Source organism: Sarcophilus harrisii, chromosome 3 (assembly GCF_902635505.1).
Source record: "Sarcophilus harrisii chromosome 3, mSarHar1.11, whole genome shotgun sequence".
NCBI classification, from domain to species: domain Eukaryota; kingdom Metazoa; phylum Chordata; class Mammalia; order Dasyuromorphia; family Dasyuridae; genus Sarcophilus; species Sarcophilus harrisii.
In genome coordinates this window covers 318,589,926-318,597,229 of record NC_045428.1, presented here as the reverse complement: position 1 = coordinate 318,597,229, position 7,304 = coordinate 318,589,926, and positions in this window count along the sequence as shown.

Below are 7,304 nucleotides of genomic sequence, written 5' to 3'. Positions count from 1 at the left end.
AAACTAATCATTACATTGACTTTATTGAAAACGTATGTTTCATGCTGCACCTGTACTCTCTCATCTTTCTGCCAACAGTTGGTACATTTGCTTCATCATTCATTTTCTGAAATCATGAATTGTTCCTGCATTATTCAGAATCCTGAAGTCTTACAAAGTTGTTTTTCTTTTCATTATTGTACTTATTACATAAATTATTCTCCTGGTTCTGTTCATCTCACTTGGTATAAGGTCATGCAAGGATCTTTGAGGTTAGATTTTGCTTCTTTCTCATATACTTTTGTAAGTCATAGAACATTAATAAGAAGGGACACAAGTAAGACTGGGCCTTACATATAAACAGAAAAATTGAGTACCATAGGATGAGGTATTATCTAAGGTAACAGCTTGGCAAGGTTGGTTTAGAGTCCAGATCCCAGTGTGCTATGTCCCAGTGTCTCCCTTTACTCCCTGTGGTCTGTAATGTCCAGGCTAGCTTTCTGGAGGTCCTCTGGAAGGGCCTTGATCTCAGCAGGATAGACACCACAAGAATGGACAAGAATAGAGTCCAAAGTCTTTATTGTCTTTTATATAGTCTGTGTCTGTCATAGTCTGACCCAGTCTCAGTCTGAGCCAGTCTCTTCCAGCAGTCTGCCAGTCTCAACCAGTCTCCCCCTCTGAGTCTGACTTTGTCCCCATTTTAAATATCCTATTATAATTACATCATTACAGTATATTGAATTTGTGTGAACTAGAGAACAATCATCTCATCAATTCCACTGAGCTAAGTTTCAAGTATACTCCTCCAGAGTTCCCCAATATCTGCGGTTCTCTGCAATACTCTATGGATATTGAGGTTGAACTTTCAGGTGGATCTGCCTCTTTAAGAAAATTTAAGTGTGTAGAGCAGATCAATTTGGGAAAGATTACTCACATTGTAAAATATTCTTTTCATAAGAGGATTAACTAAAGGGGCTCTTAAATGGGAAAACATATTTCAGTGTTTATTTCCAGTTGAGTAACTGAGTCTTTGGTCTCAGAGTTGAACAGAAGGAATAGAGTAGGCTACATTGCCTTTGGGAAATTAAGTTCTGATGACTCTAAGCTTTTCCACAAAAGAATGAGCCATTAAAAAATGCCAATATTCTTCTTGTGAAGTCCTGGACACTATTGTCTCTTAATTGAAGAGGTTGAAGATCACTTAAAGGGCAATGAAGAATAAATATAAAAAAGAGTACAATACATTACAAAAATTAATAGCTAGCATATATGTAGCACTTTAAGATTTGTGAATTGTTTTAGTTATCTCATTTAATTCTGACAATTTTATTATTATGCCCATTTTGCATTTGAGAAAATTGAAGTCAAGAAAGGTCAAGTATCTTGCTCAGAGTCACAAAGCTAGTAAGTATTTGAATTTGGATTTGAATCTAGGCTTTAACTTCAGGTAAAAGCTCTCTATCTACTTTGATACCTCTTTACTTATACAAGCTGTCATCTGTTTATTAAAAAAAAATTGGATATACAATGTGAATGAGAAATAACTGATGGACAGCTCACACTTGTCACTGGTGTCAAGTGGGCATGAGGAAGGTCACTTGTATGTTAGTGGACAATTTCTGGGCAAACTTTGATGAGCAACAACCATCGCTTGCCATTGGTAGGAATGGATGGATTGGGATGTGCTTTGTTGGAGGAAATGCTTACATCCATGCATTTCTAGATCTATTGGAATACAGGAAGTTGAATGATTGAGGTTTAGAAACTGAAATGAAGGACTCAGAGACACTAATAACAATTTAACAAACATTTAATAAGTTTCTGGCACGTGGAGTACAGAGTGCTAGATCTTAGAGAGTAAAAAAATGAAACTTGAAGGAGCTGATGTTCTAGAAGGAGGACAGGAAAAATAGATATATAACAACAATAATAATTAGAATTTAATATATACACTGGAAAAGCTTAATTATATATTTTTTTATTTTTTATTTTATTTTTTTATTTAATAGCCTTTTATTTACAGGTTATATGCATGGGTAACTTTACAGCATTAACAATTGCCAAACCTCTTGTTCCAATTTTTCACCTCTTACCCCCCCACCCTCTCCCCCAGATAGCAGGATGACCAGTAGATGTTAAATATATTAAAATATAAATTAGATACACAATAAGTATACATGACCAAACTGTTATTTTGCTGTACAAAAAGAATCAGACTCTGAAATATTGTACAATTAGCTTGTGAAGGAAATCAAAAATGCAGGTGAGCATGAATATAGGGATTGGGAATTCAATGTAATGGTTTTTAGTCATCTCCCAGAGTTCTTTCTCTGGGCGTAGCTGGTTCAGTTCACTACTGCTCCATTGGAAATGATTTAGTTGATCTCGTTGCTGAGGATGGCCAGGTCCATCAGAACTGGTCATCATATAGTATTGTTGTTGATGTATATAATGATCTCCTGGTCCTGCTCATTTCACTCAGCATCAGTTCGTGTAAGTCTCTCCAGGCCTTTCTGAAATCATCCTGTTGATCATTTCTTACAGGACAGTAATATTCCATAATATTCATATACCACTATTTATTCAGCCATTCTCCAACTGATGGGCATCCATTCAGTTTCCAGTTTCTAGCCACTACAAAAAGGGCTGCCACAAACATTCGTGCACATACAGGTCCCTTTCCCTTCTTTATAATCTCTTTGGGATATAAGCCCAGTAGTAACACTGCTGGATCAAAGGGTATACACAGTTTGATAACTTTTTGAGCATAGTTCCAAACTACTCTCCAGAATGGTTGGATTCGTTCACAACTCCACCAACAATGCATCAATGTCCCAGTTTTCCCGCATCCCCTCCAACAATCATCATTATTTTTTCCTGTCATCTTAGCCAATCTGACAGGTGTGTAGTGGTATCTTAGAGTTGTCTTAATTTGCATTTCTCTGATTAATAATGACTTGGAGCATCTGAAAAGCTTAATTATAAGGGGAAAAGGATTTTAGGCAGGGATCATGTTTATCTTAGAGGAGAGACTGCAGAGGAACAGGGACAAATTGGAGAAAGGCTAGTAGTTTCCTTTGGTTGGGATATAGAGTGTGCAAAGGAGGAAGGCAATGTTAATTCATATTGATATAAATTCATCTTAGGAAGCTTATTTTGGTAGCTATATGTAGGATGGTTTAGAAATGGAAAAAGATTAGAGGAAGGGAGAGAAATTAGGAAACCATTACAATAAATTGAGGTGAATTAAAACAAGGGCCTAAATGAGAGTGGTAACAATTTGAGTAGAAAGAAGGTGATGACTGCTAGAGGTACTGGAAAGCCAAAATCAACAAAATTTAGCAGTTGATTATATGTAGGGGGAAGAGGCAAAGATGAGTTGATAGTTAGTAGTTGGCTGCATGGGAGGATGGTGGTGCCATTAATAGAAATAGGGAAGTTATAAAAAGGATAGAGCTTCAAGGGGAAGCTAATTAGACCTTTTTTGGATACAATGCATTTTAAATGTCCACCGGATAACCATGGGCTGATTTTATATGGCTAAAGAGTGAGTGGCTAGTCAGTAACTAGAAGCCGTATATATAGACAATTTTTTTTTTTCGGGAAATTTGGCAGGAAGAGAGAGTACTTTAGTTTGATAGGAATAGCATGGCCAGAATTTTTATGATGGAAAGACATGAACATGTTCATAGAGTAAAGCTAAATTGAAATGTTAGGAGTCACTGCCCACTAATGATCAATCATGAATGAAGAGAACACATCTGTGCATTGAGAATGTAAATCATTGGGGAAATGGAATTTGATTTACAAATATAGTGATTTACAAATACAGTGAATATTACCAGGCATGCCTGAGGACTGCCAATCTCTCATTTCTTTCTACTGTGTCCTTGACAAAGCATGAACTTACCTTGTCCTTGGACATCACATTGAGGCATCTGGTTTAGACATCAAAGATACACCTTTAGACCTTTAAAAAGTGGGTTTGGAGAGCAGAGCCAAGATGGCATGAAAAAGGCAATGACTTATCTGAGCTCTGCCCCAGACCACTTCGAATACCTTTAAATAATGCCATAAAGCTACAAAAGGTCGAGATTAAATAATTCTCCAGTCAAAGATGCAGGAAAGGCTGTTGCACCTAGGTTAGCATGGAGCACAGTTCAGTGCAAACTTGCCAGCATAGATCCAAATGCAGTAAAATAGGAGCAGGCCTTGGAGCTCCTGAATCATCATCATCAGCAGCTCAAGTTCTCAGACAACAGGTGGTAAGGGAATAGAACAACTGGTTGGAAGATTACAGGGGTCTCTTTGCTGGCCCTGAGGCAGGACTCTGTCGCTTTGCCCATACTTGAATCTGGGTGGCAATACCACTAATACACCCGAGCTTGAGATGTAATACCAGAGAAACTGAGGCGAGTAGAGATTGGTTTTAATTTTAATGTGGAGAATTAATAAATTAGCTGACCAGATGGGACTATAGTCCAAAGCAATCAGTGTAGATAAACAGAGGCAGAGCACTTACATGGGGTTTTAGCTCATTAGGGTTTGCAAACAGAATACATAACCTGAGTTTACAATTTTATTCTAACATTTTGCAGTTGTTGTTATCTTTAAGGGAAGCAAAGGAAGATAAGGGGGGCAAGGACACTGAGAGGATGGACAAGCCATCATTTCAGAAAAGGATCATTACTTAAACCTGACAGGATAGAGATCAAGATAAGAAGGTCAATATTTAAAAGGAGGGGGAATCATCCTAACAAGGATAGTGATAAGGCAAGTGGGTGATTATGACACATACTATGTAAAAAGAGGTTGGAGCTTCAGGGTTTTCTTGGGTTCTCTTCTAACTTCAATTTATCCAGTCCTAATTGCAAAGAAAGGGGGTGTCTATGGCTCAACAGAGGTCACAGTGAAGTAAGGATTCTTGTCACGATTCTAGGATAGAAAAGATTTGTTTGCTCACAGAATAGAAAACAGGTCAGGAGAATAGTAAACACCCCTCTCCTTAAATCATATCATCTTGGAAGAACCAAAAACATATAGACCCCTAGAAGTATCTCTAAAAACAGCTGCATAGAACTTCTGAAGCTTGGGATTATCTGGAATCAGATCCCTACATTAATAGTTAAAAGCCGAGAAGTAGACTAGGGAAATGAGCAAAGAATAGAAAAAAATTTTGACCATAGAAGTTACTATGGTGAGTGACAAGGAAAATCAAAACATGCTCAGAAGATAAGAAAGTCAAAACTACAACATCCAAAACCTCCAAGAAAAATATGAATTGGGAGAGCTCAAAAAGTATTGTGAAAATCAAGTAAGAGAGATAGAAGAAAAATTGGTAAGAAAAATGAAAGTGATACATGAAAACAATGAAAAATTAGACAACCGTTTGGTAAAGGAGACACAAAAAAAATTGAAGAAAATAGTATCCTAAAAACAGACTATGACAAATGGTAAAATAGTACAAAAAACCAGAGAAGAGAAGAATGCCTTAAAAACCAGAATTGGCCAAATGGAAAAGGGACACAAAAATCCACTGAAGAAAAAAACACCTTAAAAACTAGAATTGACTAAATTAAGAAAGTACAAAAGCTCATTGAAGAAAATAATTCTTTAAAAATCAATATTGAACAAACAGAAGCCAATGACTTTATGAGAAATTAAGAAACAATAAAAAAAGCCAAAGAAATGAAAGAAGACAATGTGAAATATCTCATTGGAAAAACAACTAACCTGGAAAATAGACCCAGAAGAGAGATAATTTAAAAATTTTTGGACTACCGGAAAGCTATGACCCTTCCCTCCCCAAAGTATAGACAAAACATTGCCAAGAAAAACTGTTCTGGTATTTCAGAACCAAAGAGTAAAAGAGAAATGGAAAGAACCCACTGATTATTTCCTGAAAGAAGTTTGAAAATGAAAATCTGCATAGATGTTATAATCAAATTTCAGAGTTCTCAGGTAAAGGAGAAAATAATTGCAAGTAGCCAGAAAGAAATAATTAATTCAAGTGTCACTGAGGTATAGTCACAATAACACAAGATTTATCAGCTTCTACATGAAAGAATTGGAAGGCTTGGAATATGATATTCTGGAAGGCAGAAAAGCTAGGATTACAATAAAAAATTATCTACCCAGCAAAACTGACCATAATCCTTCAAGAGAAAAATGGGTATCCAATAACATAGAGGACTCTTTAGCATTCTTGATGAAAAAACCAAAGCTCAATAGAAAATTTGACTTTCAAGTACAAAATTCAAGAGAAGCATAAAAAAGTAAACAGGAAATAAAATCATAAGGGATTTGAAGTTAAATTGATTCCATTTCTACATGGGAAGACGCTACTTGTAATATAAGAATTTTCTCATTATTAGGGCAGTTAGGAAAGGGAAAATATCTATATCCATATCTATCTGAGAATGGGGGCAGGTGTGAGTTGAATATGAAAGGATGATATCTAAAAAATTAAAATTAAGGGATGAGAAAGGAATGTACTGGGAGAAAGGGAAAGAGAAGAGTAAAATGGGATAAATTATGTCACATGAAAAGGGCAAGAAATAGGTTTTACAGTGGAAGAGAAAGGGGAGAAAAGTGAGGGGGAGTAAATGATTTTCAATCTTATCAGAACTGGCTCAAATAGTGAATAACATACACACTCATTTGGGTATAGAAATCTATCTTACTCTACAGGAAAGTAGGAGAGGTGATAGAAGGGAGGACAGAATGGGGGAGGGATAGTCAGAAGCAAACCATTTTTGAGAATGGATAGGTTGAAAGGAGAAAGAGAATAGATGGGGGTGAAGGATAGAATGGAGAGAAATATAATTAGCAATAGTAACTCTGAAAAGCTCCATCACTGCCAACTCCAACAATTATAAGGGTCAGGAAAACACTCAGATTTATTCTTTGTAATTCAAGAAGCAATTAATAATCATAGATAAGCTGAGAATTGCTTAGATTTAGAAGTATATCCACTACTCCCACTTCAGAATCATTTAAGGTAGAAATGCTGACCTGAGTTGAACAGTGATCCCAAAGAATCAATGTGTCTTCCCAAGTGCTTTTTATGCATTAGAAAAATATAGAGATTGGGGAAAATCTAATATTCTGTATTGTGCTTTTGTAAAATATTGGTGCTCTATCTGCTCCATCTACTGAACTTCCAAACTCAAAATAGAGCTTTCAAATATTTTACCCTTTCAATGACTAATATAGTCAGTTAACTTGACTAAATGCTTTCTAAAACTGCCATTCAAAATTTATTTCTGTTTTATTTAAGAACATGGTAAATTTTTGATTATTGGGTGAATTCACTTGGAACATGA